At 35.6% G+C, this 22016-nt stretch overlaps 1 non-coding gene across 1 annotated transcript; it reads left to right on the top strand.

The window, feature by feature from the left end:
• The first annotated feature begins 3442 nt into the window (after nucleotides 1–3442).
• Nucleotides 3443–3549, top strand: LOC113864024. Its single transcript, XR_003504632.1, has one exon. It is a non-coding gene; the product is annotated as a small nucleolar RNA R71 (small nucleolar RNA).
• Nucleotides 3550–22016: the final 18467 nt, after the last annotated feature.

Here is a 22016-nt window from a genome sequence, read left to right as displayed (position 1 = left end):
TAGAACCTTAGCAACCAAATAATTAGCAAAATCCGCAAACCATGGTAAAGAAAAATCGGAAGCAGTTACCACATTGTATAGATGTTCTTCCGGAAACTTGTCATTGATGCTTCCTTCTTCCAATTTCTCTATGTTGGGATTCTCCAACCTTGACAAGTGATCAGTCGCTAAATTCTCTGAACCCTTTTTATCCTTGATTTCCAAGTCAAATTCCTGCAGTAACAAGACCCATCTCATTAGTCTCGGCTTTGCATCACTTTTATTTAGCAAATAACGCAATGCAGAATGATCTGTATATACTATCACTTTAGATAGAATTAAATATTGGCAAAATTTATCAAACGCAAACACCACAGCTAATAATTCTTTTTCTGTCGTAGTATAATTCTCTTGCGAACTTGTTAAGGTCTTGCTCGCATAATAAATAGGTTGAAAATGCTTGTCTTTTCTCTGGCCAAGCACAGCTCCCACAGCATAGTCGCTTGCATCGCACATTAATTCAAATGGATAATTCCAATCTGGACCGCATAAAATAGGGGCTTCGGTCAGCTTTCCCTTTAGTAACTCAAAAGCACTTAAGCACTCCTCATCAAAATTAAAGGAGTTCTCCTTTTCTAAGAGCTTGGTCAGAGGTTTGGTGATTTTTGAGAAGTCCTTGATAAACCTCCTGTAGAAGCCTGCGTGGCCTAAGAAGCTCCGAATTGCTTTGACAGATGTAGGGGGTGGTAGCTTTTTGATTGTGTCAATTTTTGCTTTATCCACCTCAATTCCCTTGCAGGAGATTTTATGACCAAGTACAATGCCTTCTTGTACCATAAAATAACATTTCTCCCAATTAAGCACCAAATTAGTTTCTTCACATCTTTGAAGCACTCTTGACAAATTCTGTAGGCAATGGGAGAATGAATCACCGAAGACTGAAAAGTCATCCATGAATATCTCCATGATATCCTCTACCATCTCGTCGAATATAGCCATCATACACCGTTGAAAAGTTGCCGGTGCATTACATAATCCGAATGGCATCCGGCGATAAGCAAATGTTCCGTATGGGCATGTGAAGGTAGTTTTCTCTTGATCCTCTGGTGCTATTGGAATTTGAAAGTATCCGGAGAGGCCATCCAGGAAGCAATAAAACATATGGCCTGAGAGACGCTCGAGCATTTGGTCAATGAATGGGAGAGGGAAGTGGTCTTTCCTCGTTGCGTCATTCAACTTTCGGTAATCAATACACACCCTCCACTCAGTGACAGTTCTAGTAGGGACCAACTCATTTTTCTCATTAGGAACTACAGTCATCCCCCCTTTCTTTGGAACGACTTGCACCGGGCTCACCCACGGACTGTCTGAGATGGGATAGATCATTCTGGCATCCAGTAGCTTGATCACTTCCGTTTTCACCACTTCTTTCATGTTTGGGTTTAGTCTTCTTTGTGGTTGCACTACTGCCTTAAAGTCAGACTCCATCAAAATTTTGTGAGTGCAAAAAAAAGGACTAATCCCTCTAATGTCAGAGATTCTCCATGCTATTGCTTTCTTGTGCTCTTGGAGCACATTTAGTAGCTGGCCTTTTTGTTCTTGTGTTAGTTTCGAAGCAATGATGACAGGTAAGTTGCAACCGTCTTCCAAGAAAGCATACTCCAGATGTTCAGGTAGAACTTTCAGTTCTACTTCTGGTGGTTTGTTAGTGGATGGGCTGGGCTACTCCTCTGAATTTTGTTCCAGAGCTTTAAAATTCCTCTTTCTCAATAATGGTTTAGTGGCTTCTAGATGATACCACTGTTCTTGAGTTAGCATGCCCATATTATCTGTTCCTTCTTCCTATATCAAGTTTCTCTCCAACGGGTCTGAGATCAAGAATTCCTATGTAAAATCAGAAACAAGGTTATCAATTACATTAATGAAAAAACATGAATAATCTTGTTTCAGGGATTTTTTCATCACTTCAGGAATTTTGAAAGTTACTTCTTCGTCTCCAACCCTCAAAATTAACTTCCCATCACTCACATCAATTATGGCTTTTGCAGTAGCTAGGAATGGACGACCTAAGATTAAGGGGACCTCAGTGTCCTCATCCATATCAAGAATCACAAAATCGACAGGAAAAATAAATTTGTCCACTTTTACAAGCACATCCTCAATGATACCCCTATGATATTTAATTGACCTATCAGCTAGTTGAATACTCAACCTAGTTGGTCTAGGTTCTCCCAAACCTAATTTCTTAAAAACAGAATATGGCATCAAATTAATGCTAGCACCTAAATCAGCTAAGGCCCTATCAACTATCAATCTACCAATGAGACAAGGAAGAGTAAAACTCCTTGGATCCTTTAATTTCTCGGGCATCTTGTTCTGTAGGATTGCTGAGCATTCTTCATTAAGTGTTACCGTGGCCAACTCTTCCAGAATCTTCTTGTTTGATAGTAAATCCTTCAGAAATTTGGCGTATTTGGGTATCTGTGCTAAAGCATCAACAAACAGTAAATTTATATGAAGCTGACGAAATAAGGAAAGAAATTTACCAAATTGTTCATCGTCCCTGTCCTTCTTCAATCTAGCTGGGTAGGGGAGTGGAGGTATGAATTCTTTCAATGTAGGTGATTTTTCTACAGTTTCCTCTTGAACTTTATCTTCCTCTTCAATTGTAGCTTTTTCTGCATCTTGCTTTCCCTTTTCTTGTAATGTTTTGCCATTCCTTAATGTTACTGCCTTCACCTGCTCCTTAAGATTTGTTTCAGTATTGCTAGGTAGGCTCCCTTGGGGTCTTTCTGAGAGGAGTCTAGAGATTTGACCCAACTGATTTTCCAGATTATGGATTGATGCTTGTTGATTTCTTAATGCTGTCACAGTGGATTAAAACCGAGATTCTGATGTTTGAATGAATTTGGTCATCAGCTCCTCAAGGTTTGACTTCTTTTCAGTTGGGGGTGGTGGTTGATGTGGAGCTTGTTGAAACCCTGAGGGTGTGTTGTTCCGCATTGGCTGTTGGTTGTTGTTCCACGGTGGGTTTGCATAGTTCCTCCAGCCTCGATTATTCATGCCATTGTAATTTTGGTACGGTGGTCTGTTTCCTATCACATTGGCATGTTCTTCCTGAGTAGCTCGACATTCATGATTAGGGTGGTCTCCTCCACAAACATCACATCTCATCACTAGAGCAGCTGGATGGTTAACAGATAAACCATCAATCTTCTTCCCTAAGGCTTCAACTTGCATTGCCAAGGATGTCACTACATCAAGACTATAGATCCCCGCAGATTTTACAGGTTTGGATCAAGTGGAGCTCCATTGATAGCTGTTCATTGCCATTTCTTCAAACAGTTCTTGTGCAGCCCTTGGTGTCTTGCTATTCAAAGTGCCCCCAGCTGCAGCATCTATCATTTGTCTTGTGGCTGGGTTCAATCCATTGTAGAAGGTTTGCACTTGAAGCCAGTCCGGAATCCCATGATGTGGGCATTTTCGCAACAATTCCTTGAACCTCTCCCACGTGTCGTATAACGTCTCTTTCTCTAACTGGTAGAAGGAAGAGATATCATTCCTCATCTTGGCAGTTTTAGCGGGAGGAAAATATTTTGCCAAGAATTTTTCTGTCATAGCCTCCCATGAAGTGATAGATCCTCGCGGGAGAGAGTTCAACCATTGCTTTGCTCTGCTTCTGAGAGAAAATGAGAATAGCCTCAAGCGGATTGCATCATCAGTAGCTCCATTAATCTTGAAAGTATCACATATCTCCAGAAAATTAGTGATGTGAGCGTTTGGGTCTTCATCTTGTAACCCATCAAATTGAACAAACTGCTAAACCATTTGAATAACATTGGACTTTATTTCAAAATTTCCCTGCACATCCGGACGGACAATGCTAGATTCTGTCCCAGTTAATGATGGACGAGCATAATCGGACATGGTCCTTGGTTGATCTTCGTTGTTTGCCATTCCTTTCATGTGGGTTTGTGCGTTTTCCTTCTGTACTAGCAGTCGCCTCTCTTTCTGAATTTTTTGCAAAGTTCTTTCGATCTCTGGGTAAAATTCAAATAGTTCTTCAGACAGTGCAGTAGAACGGGTTCTGATCATACACCAGAAAAATCAGCTCCTAAAAAGAATGAAAGTAAAAATAGATAAGTTAATTCAAGAATAGATAAAATTAGTAAATACAAAATCAAGGGAATCCTAATTAAATAGTCCCCGGCAACGGCGCCAAAAACTTGGTGTGTAAAAATTGAATCACTGGGCAAGTGTACTCGTTGTCGAAGTAATATTATTAAAATTTAAATTAAAGTACCAAGTGTCGTATCCACAGGGACTGTTATTAAGAAACTTTTCCTTAATTGCGTAATTATTAATAAATATGAAAAATAAATCTTGTTGATGAAATTGCTAAAAGTAAAAGAATAATAAATTAAAAGGAACAGATATTCTAGTGAAAATAAATTATAGAAAATTATGACTAAAGGTATTCAATGTAAAAAGGCAAGTATCTAGACTGTAAATCCCCCTAAGTGTCCAAATAACTGAAATTCTTCTTCAACTACTTAGTTCCAAACCCTTATCGCTGCAGGAAATTCCAAATTAAATCAATACTTTTCTCAAGGATAATGATTCCTAACCCTCAGTTGATTAATCGGAATCTCTTCCTTAATTAATACCCCTAGGTTGCATTAAGTTCATTATGAATTTCATAATTAGGGTTAATCCTAATACAGAAAACTCACGTCTTTCTCTCTCTAGAAATACATTCAAGTCTTTTTAATTGAGCAATGTTAATTTCATGCAGGAATTTTACTCAAATTCAAACAAGAAAACAAGATAGAGAAAATTGATACTACTCAATTAAACCCAAGAGAAAAGAACATGAAATAGCATTAGAAGAATTCCAGAAAATTTAGTCAATTAGGATTCATTATATCTAGATACTCAAAGGAAAGTTAGAACCTAAACATCTTGAAATTAAAATTACAAAAGAGATGAATTAAAATGCTTGATCCTATCCTCATGCTGTCTCTGAGTCTTTTTGTCTCCAAAACTGCTTTTTTTTAGGTTCAATACCAGTTCTCCTTTTATAGGAATTGTCCTAGGGTTCTCACAAAAGTTAAATTTCTGACGCGCGTAAAAGTACACGTCCAAGTACACGGCCATGTACTTTGGCCGTGTACTTCTCTGGGTTCTTCTTTCTTCAATTCTCGACATCTTTGAGGTTTTCATATCCTTGATCCTTTTTCTTGAAACATAAATAAAATAAGATTAATTATAATATCTATCAATGAATAGCTTAAAAACTCTAAATTATCATAATATAGGATTAAGTTTTTAGAGCATTTATCAGTCTGCACACGTGTATCCGTGATGTTGCGGCCAACTAGCAGCTATTTGTACTAGAAGTCCTCAAGGGATCCCAGGGGCAATTATTATGATAAAAAGTGATATAGATGAGAGGTAGCAAAGAATATGTATGATATGATATATGTATCATAGCAGATCAGTTCATGTTGTTATGGTACATGTGTTGTAGTACATCGACGGGTGTTACTGGGATAGATGTATTGTGACACATAAATTGAAATGATATGATACATGTATAATAACATACAGGTCAGCATAGAAATGTATGTATAATGAGTGAAATGTTATATGTGCTTGATGAATGATTGTATGAATTATTATAACATACATGTATTTGAATGAGAATGAATTAGAATAAAGTATTAGGCTACGACTCTAATTATTATTATTAGTTAAGATATATTAAAAGAGATTTAGTGAGCGGGAAATACTCACCCTTACTGATTATTTTCAGGTAATGAAAGAGAAGAAATGGAGATAAATGATTTGTTCTAGGGTCATACTCATCAAGGAGTTGTAGGAAAGAAACTGCTCGGATATAATAAAGTTTTATGAAATAGATGTATAAATCTTTAACGTATTTTCATTCATATTAAAAGAGAAATCTTGTGTTAAGAATATATTTGTATATTTCTGAAGAAATATTGTAAATTCATCAAGTTTTCTAATTTGTGTTCCCATACTATACCATTTATATAAAGTATACAATTTTTGCTAAATTAATTCTTACACAAGATTAATTTCAATATGAAAGAGGGATGTTACACGACACACAGCCCACATTGCATTCAAATACACAGCACTAGGCCCATATTCATTTCACATCACACGGCACATAGCCAATATTCATCTATCATGCAACATTTACATACAATCCACATCCATCAAGTTTGGGTCAACACACATAATGTTCACATATCACGGCACATGACCCACATTACATTTCTCAGCAATTTCCTACCCCTTAACTCAGCCACAACACAATATTAAGCAAAATAACAACAATTCATTGCAAAAAAGAGTAGGATAGAGTCTCCACTTACCTTGAATTGACGTTCTACGTGCTAAATCCACCAAGAAGTGCTCCCCCTCACGGATTTCGTTCTAAACACATGGAGAAACTCTATGAGAACCCAGGGGAAACACAAAAACAGAGAAAGGGGATGAAAAACTGAAACCCTAACCTTTAAAACTCACCTCTAAACGTTCCCCACACGGATTTAACCTTCAATCAAGCTCCAAAATAGCTTTGGAGGCAATTAATCGGCGGAATAGAGCTTTGGGGAATGAGAGGATCGAAGGGAGAGGGAGAAATAACTCTCCCCGAACCCTAATCCCCTTTAAAACTTTTTCTGGTCGCGACACTCTTGCTATAGCGAGATATTCTCGCTACAGGAGGTCTCCTTGCTGCAGCAGCATGCCCTTTCGCAACACTTTGCTTTCTGCAGAATCCCGCTACAGTGAGGCCTTCTCGCTACAGCGAGACTACACCCAGAAATGCACTCCAAGCTGTCGCTTTGTCGCTCTAGCAAGAAGGTGACAGTTCTGGTCCTTCCTCCCAGGGCCCTCTCGCTGCAGCGAGAACAGCCTAGTATCACGCCCTACATTTAGGCACTTAGCCCATTTTAGCCCTATCCAGTCATGCACACACACACACACACACACACACACACATATATATATATATATATATATATACACTCATCCACAACATACATATATGTACATATATTCATACTCATTACACACAAAACATCATCACACATCCAATGCAAATTTTCAACATCCCTTTTACGCTTATACACATATATATGCATTTAGATTTATATAAATACAATAAATAATATTACCGAAATTCTGGACATTACATATTATAATTTACACTAATTAATTCGTTATGATTCATTTATTACAAACACACATCTCACAATTTCATATTCATTGCCTCTAGTATCCCTTGAGGTCTTACATACGTCTAGATAGTTGTTGGTTAGCCGCAATTAACATGAATACAACGTGTGTTCCCCTTACTCCTTTTAGCAAATATATAGTCAGGAGATGAGTGTATGGCCTGTGAATGTTTTTCCTTTCAGCAAATCATTATGCACTCTCTTATAATTAACATTCACCACCCTTACTTCTCTAAGATTTCTCAAATCTTCTCCGGACTCTATACCTCTAGTGTATCTTTGTAACCATTTATACCGTGTCTCAGCATTTCTCATGACACTTACTTTCTCAGCATTTCATATGACATTCAAATTCTTAACAAATTTTCATTCCAATTCATTTTTCTCAACACTTCAGTATTTTCACATGACACATATATTATTATCATTTCAGCATTTCATATTCCAAACAATTTATCATCATTTCCCTTTCTACTTGATAATATGAAAAATTTAAATTCAACATGGACGCTTATTTACATTCAACATGGACCCTTATTTACATCAGCTCTTTATTCATAAATTTTGAGTCAATACACATACCATTCAAAACAATATTTTTCAAAATAATAAGAATTCATAAATCTCCACATTCATCAATTATCAAATACAAACTCATATTCATCATAATACACAATTTCAGTATTGATAATTCATTCACCTATCTTATATTATTCACATCAATAAAGAGTGTCGAAGGTTGGTCACCCTCGGTCTCTAACCAGTTGTACAGTTAAATACATATTAAGCTAAACTATAGAGAAATTGCCAAAGATCACACTCTCTCATCTTTTATAAAATCATCTATCTTGAGATTTAACACCTTTGATTCTCTATTGTTCAAAGTCATAATATAGCAATAGTTATATGTACATAATATCCATATCACAACTTTTCTTAAAAACTTGTTTTACTCATTATTTCTGTTATAAATTCCCATCTAGGTGTTCTAAAAAATAAATCATCAAACTTTCATGCTCTAAAAATCCCAGTTTATAAAAACTTTACTAATTAGCATAAAATATTAATGTTTTTAACCAAGACACAAAATAAGAGTTAGGGTCTGAAATTTACTCCCCTTACCTGGAAACAAGTCTCTAATATCAAATCCTTCTTGAGTCCAAAGCAAAGGTACAACACTTTCGATGGAAGATTTTGTCCAAAATATAGAGATTTCCCTAATTATTACAAGGTAAACACCTATTGAGAAAGTGATAACCGAAGAAAAAGGATAAAGCTGGAGATCTAAGCTCTAAGAAACTTACTTTGTTTCAAATGGAATAGATGTTTGAGCTTGGATCTGAAAGAGATTCAGAGTTTGAGAGAGTTCTCCCTTGAGAGGAGAAAGAGAGATAATAGAGAAAACGAGGAGAGAAGATTGTATGGTGAGAAATGAATATTTTTGGGGCTAGGGTTCCTTAAATACCCCATCCAAACTCGCACGATCTCACTTGAGCGAGCTTCACCCTCACCCAAGGTAAGCTTTCCTCGCCTAAGCAAGACAATCAGACAATGAAACTACTCATTTTTCTGCTATTCTCGCTTGAGTGAGAACATTTTTGCCTGAGCAAGATACAATCTTGCTTGAGCAAGCTCTATCACTACGTCAGAAATGAGATATTAGAGCAGTTCCGGTTGTTCATAGAGAGCGGTTATAAGTGCTATCAAATCCCGCGCTATGCAATGTCTTGAATTTTGGAGAGTGATTATTTAACCGCTCTGAAATGTATACTTTGCAGAGCAGTTACGCACATAACCGCTCTCAAAAGTTAACTAAAGAGAGCGGTTAACTGCCTAACTGCTCTTTATTCATATAGCACTTTGGAGAGCGGTTATGAGTGAACCGCTCTTAGAAGGTGGACCAAAGAGAGCAGTTCACAACTAATCGCTCTCTTATCTTGCACTTATAAGAGCTGTTCTTTCGTAACCGCTTTGCAAAGTTCAATTTTGAGAGCGATTTTATTTAACCGCTCTCTTTATGGTAGTTTTGAGAGTGGTTATTTGGTGAACCACTCTCACAAGTGAATTTTGCAAAGTAGTTTTATGTGAACCGCTCTCTCAAGTTAAGAAAAATTATTGAATTATTTTAATAAAACTGCCATAATTTCAATTTTTAGCATACCTGATAAAACATACAGTATTCAGAACTAGTTCAATCAGAATATAAATTACAAATAGAGCCTAATATACCAGAATTTTAAAGTAATTGCACATTACATTATTCAATTACAATTCACATGTATAGATTACAATCAGAGTTTACATTGACAGGAGAAAAATAATATCATATTTACACTTTTTGCCTAATGCCTTGAAAGAAAATTGTCTAAGTATTGTAAAAAAATACTACAAATCTATTGTGCTTAATGTCTCCTTTAAATATTTATGGTACAAATATGCACACCACTCCTTTTGCACTTGATGAATTCTGTTGTCAGAAAAAGTTGGCATCTGTACCTCTGAAAAGTACTGAATACAAAACAATAAAATATAAAAATTAATTAATTAAGTCAAATAATAAGCATTTCGCAGACAGTTAACATATGTAAGGGTCTTACATTAAATGGGATTATAGTTTGTCCATAATGCAAAGCATCCCCAATGAATAGATACATATAATATCCACAGTCATCATTATTTGTTTGCTTTGGACACTGTGTGGAAGATAAAAACAAATAAACCAGCATTAACTAAGATAGATATACAGTGTTATTAATATTTACCTGAAAATTAAAAATATATTGTATGATATAGTGTTACCTGTACAATGACCCATCTTGTTTGATGCATCTTTGTCCTAGAGGGCTGCACTTCCCTCTCTGCTCGATACGTAACAAGAGCACTAACAATAGTGCATGAAAGAACTTAGATACATTTAAACCTTTTAACATTAATCATAGTTGTTTGACATAAATGAATGCTTACTTATTAAATAAGTTCTGCATATGTGTCGTGATCTTTAGTGCTTGCATAGAGGATCCATATAATACACAGTCTCGTCAGAAGTATTGATTGCAACCAAGACCCAATGTTGCCTACCAAGGGTATAAATATAAGTTTAAGATTACAAGAATTAAAAGTTATATGCTTATTTATAAAACATAAAGCAAAGTCTCAATCAGATTGACTTACCCAACATTATAAGGTGCAAAAATCAAGTGATCTTCACCCATATGACGCTTCAATATTTCAGCTATATGTTGATGTAGGTTCAGGTTGAGCTTTTTGTCCATTTCATACGGAGATATAAATGAGAATCTATTTGCCATTGTTGTCCCATGCAAGTAAGCTTCACACAAATATCTTGTATTGCAAAAGTAAAATTGAAATGCATTATACAATGAAATGTACAAAAAGTTATAAATTGCTAAAGAATTACAAAATTTGTAAAGTAATTTACCGTATGTAAAGGTTAATGCTAGAGGCACTTAACCAATGTCGACGTATGACCTCTAAAAGGTTTTCCTTCCCCATAATGTCATAAAACTCTTAACCCCAGTGTAGAGTTGTCAGATGAATTGTAGTTGTATCAATGGCTTGATCACTTCTCACAAAAAGTTTCATCATATCCAAGCATGCAACACCTTGGCCTTTTGTCAACTGAAGAATCTCTGGTGATACACAAGCATTGCTACTTTTATTGGATGGACCAATAACGGACTCTTTTGAATAGCCTGTCTCTTTCCCTAACCCTTTACTTGATGAAGGGGCAACCTGAAATATATATGTATTAATTGTAACATCTAGTCTTCCAAACTATAAAGAAGCTTGCATACATACCTTGGGTCTTAAAGTGATTAGAGAAAATGGCCATGCAATATAAGTACCAATGGCATCTCTCAAGCAAATTAGGTTTGCTTGTTCATTTGGGATAGGCAATGCAAACTCCTCCTCATGTCGTTGCATTACCTCTAGTGAAACCTTACCATGCTCTGGAGAAAGAGTGATATTATGTAAGGAGTCCCTAACCACTGTATGATATACTCTCCCTCTTACAACTAGGCAAAAATGAGTGTTCAAGTGTAGCAAACAGTCATGATCACCCTACAAAAATAAGTTTGTTATATTCTTTTCTAATTAAATCAAAAGTAGTAAACATTAAAAGGTAAATAATGATTTAGTAGAGCTTAAATACCTTTGGAATGTCAACAAATGCAATTGGTGTGCAGCTGTCTCTAGGGCTGGTAGAAGGTGCATCTCCAGTCATTTTTGGACGAATGTTTGCCATTGGTTGCATTTAAGGAGCAATATTGAAAGGGGGTGGCATACATGATGGTGGCAAGGCAGTAGGGTTGAACAGCATCTGACCTGACATGAATAGGGGCAGTCCCTGACCCCCTGTCAACTATGTCACTATATTGGTCAAATGCGCTACCCAATGCTTTATGTTTACCCACTCGATAAATGATGGATGTGGACATGATGGTGCTGGCCCAAATGCAGATTTTTGGGTCACCCAAAAACCTACAACCCTCACACGACCTCGATGCTCTCTTACACCAAGTGTTTGAGAGAGTATGTCATTTCGGGCTGTTGATTCAGACTCAGCGTCTGGAGTGAACTATGAAAGGGTTTCTTATAGTAAACATAACATAAACTTGCACGTCATTAAAGGATAATTCATATACAACTTTATGTATAACGAATATACTGACACATTAGTAGTAACCACTTACGAATTCATAAACTATTTTTTGAACTCCTTCGTCATTAATGTCATCTTGTTTGTTGACCCTAGCAGCTTTCCATAGGACATGTCGAGGTACTGAGGTCAAATTAGACCCAAATGTAGCAATCTACACAAAAATTAAGATTAAATGCCCTCGTTAAAGAAAACATAAGAGTAAAAAAAAACTGTTACAAGGTTACATATGACACAAAACTACATACCAAATCTTGCTCTAACTGAGCATATCCCTTAGCTGACCGCTTGTATCTGTACGACATTTCGTTCGCCCTTATTGCATTAGCCTCACTTTTTTTCTGAAATTAGGCATTCAGAAACGTACCAAATCAATAACCATGTGTACATGAAATGATAATTGAAGTAATAATGTTAGACAAATTACCTTAAAATCTTTTGTGCAGGATTAGTTGACAAAGTCCATCCAGTGATCAGTGACTGTAATGAATCTCTAATACTTCTATGGAGGTTGGGAGACACAATTTCCATCTTTGTCAAAGATATATTTCCTTATCCGTGTGTGGAATGCACGAAGATCCCGTCCAACTAATGAAAGAACAATATCTTTGTGGATAGATTCCACCTCAAAAGTTTGCTACAATGGATTTAAAAAACATATCAGATACCACATAAACACTAAACCAAATAAAATTAATGAATGTAATCATGTGTACCTTTACTTGCTCCCAAATGTGTTCTTTAAGATTACTAGGGACATTTGTCCAATCAAAATAATTGATTAACATTGTGCTCCTCGTAACAAATCAAACGAAATGTGCAAATTTTGATCTGTTAGGGTTAATCGGTTGCCCTTTTGCATTCCAACCGATTTATATGCAAATATAAATGATGAGACATACAAGTGTTACTAATATTAGCATAAAAGATCACAAAGATCAGTAATATTAATTGATGGTTTCAAATTACATATAGCTTTTGTCCTAACTTTCTTGATTTGCTAATGAACTTCAGTTTGGTAATTCCTCAACCATTTTTCTTTTTCGCCTCTGTGCAGTGATGTGGGGGACCTCCGTCCATGTTATCTGAAGAAGTCATATCTGCAAGCAATAACAAAAAGGTTAACAATAAATAATTACATACAAGTAATAAATAAAATCATAAAAACATAATATAATCAATTCAAATGTAGTTATAGATGCACCTTTTTCTTTTTTTAGGAGTCTTACTAAGTTTCTTATGACCTTTTATGGAATGAAATCATGGATTTGACCAAATACCCTCTTATGATCATGTTTTACGTAAAAATTCCCATCATCAGTCAATGTATTTGCAATTGACATGTGTTCAACAATTCTCAAAGGATCGTCCTCCACATTAACTTCTTTTTCCGTTAATTCTCTCTTGGTGAAAGCATTTACTTTATTAGACAGTAAGATAATTGACCATGACTTGTCAACAGGATTTGGGACGTAGAACACTTGTTGAGCCTATGATGTAAGGATAAACGAATCATCTTGATAACCTACCTTTTTAAAATCGACCCTTATGAAGTCTAAATCGTCAATTCGAACCCCGCTGTTATTATCCACCCACTTGCATCCAAACACTGCTACTTAGAACTTAGTGTAGTCCAACTCCCATATGTGTTTAATGACTCCAAAGTATGACATGTTCGCATATATTGGATTTCTATCCTTTGCACTAGAGATATGTAATGATTCAGCAACAAGAGTTACCCCATTATTCTGCATTGTGTTTTAGTTGTCATATTCTTTTGTGTAAAATGTGAACTCATTGACTAAGTAAGAAGTGTATGAAAAAACATTAATATAAGGACCTTTTGACAACCATCGAATCTTTTCTGAAACAGAATTATTCTTCTGTATCAACTGTTCACATACATGTTCTTGTAGTCATCCAATGAATCGTTGGTTATGTTCTTTTGTTATCCAATTCTCATCCCTATTAGGATTTCTGCGCTTCAGAATATCTTTGTGCATGCTTATATAAGGTTCAATTTTAGGGGTGTTTTATAATACATACAAGTGTGCTTGATCCCATTGCAGTCTAGGGACCTCTATTTGTTGACAACCACTGCTACCTTTTCTTAAAGTCCTTCCTGTGTAACGTGATGTTGGAATACCACATGATTTAACATTTGACAGGTATTCATTGCAAAATTCATCTGCTTCTTCCACTAAATATCGTTCAGCAATACAACCCTCTAGTCTGTTTCTATTCATAACATACCCTTTTAAAATCTTCATATATCTTTCAACGAGATACATTCATCGCATATATGCAATGCCACAAATTTTGTCTCTTCCACCAACTGAATGGTAAAATGAACCATGATATCAAAGAATGACAGCAGAAAATACATTTCAAGCTCACATAAAGTTTCAACTATTTGGTTTTGCAAATCTGGTAATCTCTCAGGATCAATCACTTTGCTACATATTGCTTTGAAAAAGAAACACAACTTTGTGATTGCCACGCGAATCTTTTTGGGTAGAATAGACCGTATAGCAATAGGAATTAAATTCTCCATTAGGATATGACAATCATGAGACTTCAATCCTTTTAACTTTAGCTCCTTAAATGATACAAGGCTTTTAATGTTTGATGAATACCTCTCTGGAACCTTAATTGAATAAAGAGTCTCACATAAAGCATGTTTCTCATTTCTAGACAGGGTACATGCTGTGTGCGGTAAAAACGTCTGTTTTCCCTTCTTCACTGGAGCCAAATCAGATCGTATTTCCAGCTTTACCAAGTCCAGTCTTGCATTGATGCTATCTTTCTTTTTTCCCACGATGTTCAATAATGCACCCATCACACTTTCACAAACATTTTTTTCAACATGCATAATATCAACAAAGTGTCTTAGTATAAAGATTTTTTGTAAGGTAACTGAAAGAAAATTGACATTTTCTTCCAACCTGTAGTTGAAATTTGTTTGGCAAAAGGTTTTTCGAATGTTGTTCAAATATGCATAATCTCATCAAAGATTTCTTCTCCACTTTTCAAATAAGGACATCTTTGTTCTTCACAACTTCTATTAAAAGCTTTTTTTATTTTTCTAAAAGGATGATTTCCTGCCAACCACCTACGATGCCCCATGAAAACATTCTTATGACAGTGCTCTAGTTTTAGGTAATATGTTTTTTCTCACATATTGGACATGCACATTGACCTTTTATACTATAACTAGAAAGATTACCATCTATAGGAAAATCATTAATTGTTCCATACAACATTGCCTTGACTGTCAAATATTCATCTCTAAATCCATCATATACTTCTATGCCACTATCCCACAACAATTTCAAATCTTCAATTAAAGGAGACATATGCAGGAAAATCATTTATGCTATAACTAGAAAGATTTCCATATGCAGGAAAATTATTAATTGTTCCATACAACATTGCCTTGACCGTGAAATATTCATCTCTAAATCCATCATATACTTCTATGCCATTATCCCACAACAACTTCAAAACTTTAATTAAAGGAGACAAGTACACATCATTGTCATTTCCAGGTTGTTTAGGACCAGAGATTAACAAAGAAAGAATCATATATTTTTGCTTCATGCAAAGCCATGGAGGTAAGTTATATATTATTAAAATCACAGGCCATGTACTATGGGTGCTACTTTGCATGCCATGAGATTCATTCCATCGGTTGCTAACGCAAAATGTATATTCCTTGTTTCAGTTGCAAACTCTTCATATTGTCATCAAATTTTTTCCACTGTGAAGAATCTGCTGGATGCCTAACCTTTCCATCTATAATTCTTCTGCCTTCAGCATGCCAAGTCATCTGCTTTGCATTTTCTGCACGGCGAAATACACGTCTTAATCTAGGTATTATTGAAAAATACCACACGACCTTCGCAAGTGTTGATTCTTTCTTTAGGTATCATGATACATTACACTTTGGACATTGACTTAGTGATGCATACTTATTTCAAAACAAAATGCAGTCATTAGGACAAGCATGTATCTTTTCATAAGTCAATCCAATGGAAGGAAGTACTTGTTTAGTGTAACACCCCAAGATTTTACTCCTTTCATGTATACACATAGATGTTTTATTTTATTTATTTTGATTTCTGTTTCCTTATGTTGGTTACTCCCTCTCGGCGATCATCTTAGCCTTAAGCGTGGTTGAAACCACGTATGTCAAAATCCATTATGTTAGCACCACATGAGATTTCTTATACAATATTTCATTTTACGAACTCCAAAATTTGATAATGATCTTGCATGCATATGTCTAATTTAGTGTGCAATCTGATTTCATCCTTTCATAGAGCCTATAGTATGGTAAGTGATTATAGATTATTATGAGTAGATGATAAGTTGTTGCTTTGGAAGGATCCCAACTGATTTGAGCAGTCATGATTTTAAAGATCTTAAGTTATTAACCCATGTCATGGAACTAACCTCAAAATGTATTTCCATCCATGTGTGAGTGCATAACGTAACCAAGGGACCTCAATTCTCATTCGGTTTCTACATGGCGTGATCAAGGTGTGCTTATTTTTAATACACACGTGTACCCCACTCACCCATTTCCTCAAATTGCTAAATGTTGCTCCAGTCGTGATACATATCCACATTAGGAAGCTGAAGCATGATTTAAAAGCCCAAAATCTTAGCAAAATTTCATAGATCTTTCATTAAATGTACACCTTCCCTGCATGTGAAACGTGTTCCCCACTCCTTAAGTTAACAGCCACCTAAGCCCCTTAAATCAAGTTTGAAAAGACCGTGCTTCTGCATTCTTTTTCCCAAGGAAGCTCACAAATGATTAGGTTAAGTAAGTGGCATTGGGAAATCAAAAACACAACTACTTCTAATCTCGTCAGACGAATGTTACTGCACTACACATTTAAAGGATTCAACCATTGAGAAAAAGGAACAAAATATAAAGGAGGAGGACCGAACTTGACAATCAATTGCATGTATTAGAGAAAGAAGGGAGAACTTGTTAAGGGTAGCTTTTTATTAATTACTTTAAAGACATTTCATTCTTGAATGTTTTGACCTTTTCCTTCTCTTCTCACAATCCCTCATCTCTCTTTGTTTCGTTCTTTTTCCCTGCCTCTTCAAGGACTTCGACCAAGACCCCCACTCAGCTAGACCGAGATCTTCCACATCCATTATCTCTTTGTCTCGAGACCTTGTTGACAAGTAAAAGGGAGTCCATAATGTGTGGAAATCTTGCTGTATGTCTTGCTGAGATTTTTGCTGCATGTCTTATTGAGATTTTGCTGCATGTTTAGTTAGACTTTTGTTGTTCATTTAGTTGAAATTTTTGTACATTTGACTGGATTTTATTGCATGCAACTTAATGAATAGATAAAATTCAAATCTTTTCGTTAGACGATAAAGAGGACCAAGGAAGAAAAAGTGAAGAATGGATGTACCTAATTAACACTATATTAAATCTGGATACTCCAATAATCCCAATTTATAATGGTATGAGAACATCAAATGTCGTGTTTCACATAGTACAAGGAGACCGAATTATCTAATAATAGAATAGGTGAGGATATTATGTGATTTAGTGACATCACGGGTATAAATTTTCTGGACTTCATTTGTGCACGAGGACCTTCCCTTTTGTTTCCGTTCGTAACTATATGAATAAAATAGATTTTGGAGGTGAATGTGAGTTTCGGATAAAAATAGTAATGATAATAAAAAAGGGAAATATATGTATAGATCAAGTGAGAAAGCTCTCTATGTTGTACTATGTTATGTTCTGTATGAATGGGTGTTTTAATCATGCTTGCTTGTGATTACAATTAGGACAGTTAATTATTTAAATTATAGTGGAGAGGAACTTAGAACTTGACTTGAATATAAGGAAAATAGAGAGAATAATTTAGAAAGTCATAAGAAACTTTCCCTGCACTATAAAAAGAAACATCCTATATATTATAACCAAACTAATTAAAGAAAGTAAAGTGTTTAATAGTATTAGATATACAGCCAAATCAACCTATATCACCGAGAAACTCAAAGTTGTATTATATAAACACATAGTATAGAAATGTAATGGAACAGAAGAAAGATTATTAGGATTAACTAGCGTAGCCAACCAAAAAAAATAAAAAAATAAAATAAAATTAAGATTAAGATTTTAGAAGCCCAATTAATTAAAATCGTTGAACCTCAAAAAGTAAGAGATGTTGATGTAGCAATGAAGGAAAAAAAAAAAAAAAACTCAGCCCATATGATTATGTGTGAAAGTCTAATTCCCTATATGGATGGAATTGATCAAGTAACATCTAAAGATATAAAAGAGGATAAGTGAGGATTTCAAAAATAATCATGCATCATGAGAGAAAAGATGACTTAAGGCTACAATTGGCACAACTGTGGGATGCCTGTGTTAGGATCGACGATGAACCTTGGGGATGGTAAAGGGGGGGATGACCCAATGGTGCAGAGTAGCTCACTGCGGCCGGGTCACGTCGCCAGCAAACCCTTGCCAAGCCTGACGTGAACACCCGTTACCAACATCGCAATAGGCCCATTCCTGAACGACATTTGTGAAGTGTAGTGTGACTATTGTCACAAAATTGTCAATGTGCTGGATGTGATAGTAGGGAATGGAGTCCTCCGATTGCCTTGAGGTTAAAAGTTAATGAAAGGGAAATTGGTATATGGGATCCCCATGCATTGCATAACAAGAAATTATCATGAAAAAAAAGAACTCTCCATAATTTACCTGCATCATGCATCATCTCATTTATGAATACCGGTAAATTTTGTTTTGTCTTATTTCAAATGCAGCATTGATTCTTGATAAACTTATTTTTAATAAAGTAATTCTTGTACATGTATTTTATTTACTTTGATTGATATTATGGACTCACCCTGTCTTTTCTCTTTTGTTTTCTTCTTTGTGGTGTGTTTGTTTGTTCGGTGTATTGTGTATGTTATGTGCAGATGGGTTTTGAAATGATGAAGGTGTCAGTACTCCCGACTGAGGATGACCTGTGGATCTACGACAACACCACCCAGCAGACGATTTACCAAGGGTTCGCCAAGATGACCCTTGGGTCAGTCACTGAGGTGGGCTGGGAGACCCGCTGTATCACAGATATGCCCGTTGAGATTGTTTTTCCTCTACCTTTATATGCTACTAGTATACCATTCCCTCTTATTCCACCTGTGGCCACTCCTATTCCCATGCATACTGATGTCCCCATTGCTCTACCTATCCCAAACAGTACCCCTGATTCTCATGTACCTCGACCCTTTTCTCCTCCTCCCGTTGAGCCTGAGTGTGTGGATATTCAGGTGATTGAGTCATCTGTCAGACCTCGCCCTCCTACTCCACCCCACTGACTGACACCCATTGATGAGGCTGGACCCTCACACCGTAGTCCCTCACCACCCCTGTCATCTCCATACTCTCGCATACCTCTATCTACTCCTGGATGGCTGGAAGATGTAGACGAGGACCTGCCCAGTTTGCCTTCCGACCTAGACGCTACCCTCTCTACTTTGCCTGACTCTGATCCCTCAGAGGAGTATACTCCTCTGGATTGACTTAGTGTTATGTATATCCACGTGTGTGTACCCCTTTCTTTTTGCATTATGGGAATTTTGGGAGAATTAATTTAGGGATTGTTAGTTACTTTTTAAATGCTTTGGATGATGTGTAGTTTTGTTCTCCCAGGGGTGTGACATGTGTTGGGATCTCTTTTATCTTTTATTAGTCTCTAAATGAATTACGTTTGTGACCATGTATGGTAAATTAGTTAATTCTAAATTTCGCTTGACAAATAAGTTTAACTTTAAAAATTACACTTAGATTGATTAAATGATAAATTAAAAGAATGTTACGGATGATATACACTTAAATTACAAGTAATTAAATGAATATTTGATTATGCACGTTAACTCCTATATTTACGAAATTGTGTGTGACATTACGATAAAATATTATGCCCTTAGATATACGTTTATCGTATTTGAAGTTTGTGACATTAGGTTGTCACATTTAGCATCATATGTTCTCTTTGGTAGCACATTATCCTCTGGTAGCATCTCATGTAATAAACTTAGCAAGTCATTGAAGCTCTTATCAGTCCATCCATTCGAGGCTTTTAAGTTATAAAGCTTTAAAACAAAGCTCAATCTTGTAAACTTTGTGCATTTATTATACAATGGTGTTTCTGCATCATCTTTCAGCCTCTCAAACATCTTCGGACAATCTCTAAGATCTTCTTTGACAATATTTGGAATTTGTTCGACATGACCACTCTCATTTATTCTAAATGTCTCTGAGTAATTGAAACTTGATTCCATGTTAGTTGACGTACTTCTACCTTATATCTCACCGTACTTTGTCCAACAAGTATATTTTTCATCTATCACATTGTACATTAGATGTTCTTCCAATTCTTCCGTATTTACTTGTAACATATTCAAACAACACCAACAAGGACAGGGAATATGGTTGAGATCAGTTGCATGTTTAATCGCAAATCTAATAAACTCTTTGACTCCATCTTCGTATTTTTCACTTAAACAATCAGCTACCATCCAACTTCGATCTATATTTGCTCTAACTACGACATCAATATTTACAAATGTGAATGTCTTATTAACTATCACATGGTAGGGCCCTATCCCATTTGAGAATAAACTTTTTCATACCTTAATTAACAATTGCTACTTAAAGGTTGTATTTTTTTACTTGACAAAATTCGGCCAACATTTCGCATTAGTCTCCTAGTACACAACTTGAATATGAGATGACCCTCAATCAAGCATGCACCAAGAGACAATGAGAAAGCTCCAAACTCAAATTTTGTTAAGTATTAATTACAATATTATGAGAAGCACACGCTAACCAATGAATGAATAAGTTTGTTTATAAACTGTCCAACTTGGACAATTTGAGATTGAAAATAATGATTTAATAAATCATTATTTTCAATCTCAAACGGGAAACTAAAGGTTTCACTCAATTTTAGATTTCAAATCATACCCTACAAATTTAACCACTAACAATAATCATGCATTCATAACATTCTATAAGACAGAACATCAATTTCATTCATATACAGAGCAAATATACATAACGGAGGCAAAACAAACAACAATATCTTGTTCAATAGATAAACTTATTTCACTTCCCTAAACAATATATATAACAGCATGTTCCCTGCTTTCTGTTTATATTGGAACAACAACGAAAAAAACACAATAGAACATGAGACTTCAATTTAGAAAATCAATTTTCACAACAATCAAATGCATTTTCACATTAATTACCTGCATTATAGTCAACCAGTGTTGAATTTTCACATTAATCTCTTGCATTATAATTAACCAGTGTCCTATTATCATGTTCAACAAATCCTAAAAAACCATTCAAACAATATTTCAAAGGTTAACTAACCTAAGGTTCCACATTTTTAAATCAACTTTTACAAAATAAAAGCTAATTTCATGCTCTCTGTCAGGCAGCAATAGTTAAAATTTGAATATAATTAGTTCATACAAACACAACAACACTAACCTAGAATGAAAGAAGTTTCACTAATTTGTGCAGTTCACCTAAAGCCACTTTGGAGGACGGACGTTTGTAACTGTTCAACGTCAATAATACAAGTGTGTTTCAGTGAATAGAGAGAATGAGAGAATGAGAGAGTGCGAAAGTCCAAACATAGCTAGAAAACAAAGAAACGATTATGAATATACCTTAAAATTTTGAATGCGATATCAATGGTACTTGTTCTTTTGTAAAAATTTCTCAGAAAACCCTGAACACAGACAAAAATTTGAAATACAGGCTTGGCGTAGCGACAAGGACAACCAGATTAGGGCTTAGGGTTTAATTTAAAAATTGTAACATCTGAGAGCATTTAAGAAATAATTGTTCTCTAATCTATACCTTTCAGAGCGGTTCTACATGTCAACCGCTCTGTAAAGTTGTAAGAGCGGTTCCACGTGTGAATCGCTTTCTAAAGGATAGCACTTCTACGAGCGGTTATTTAACAACCGTTCTCCAAAATACAATTACCAGAGCAGTCTCTCAGAAGTAC

Source organism: Abrus precatorius, unplaced genomic scaffold (genome assembly GCF_003935025.1).
Source record: "Abrus precatorius isolate BTA unplaced genomic scaffold, Abrus_2018 Scaffold3, whole genome shotgun sequence".
NCBI classification, from domain to species: domain Eukaryota; kingdom Viridiplantae; phylum Streptophyta; class Magnoliopsida; order Fabales; family Fabaceae; genus Abrus; species Abrus precatorius.
This window is presented reverse-complemented; position numbering and strand designations above follow the sequence as displayed.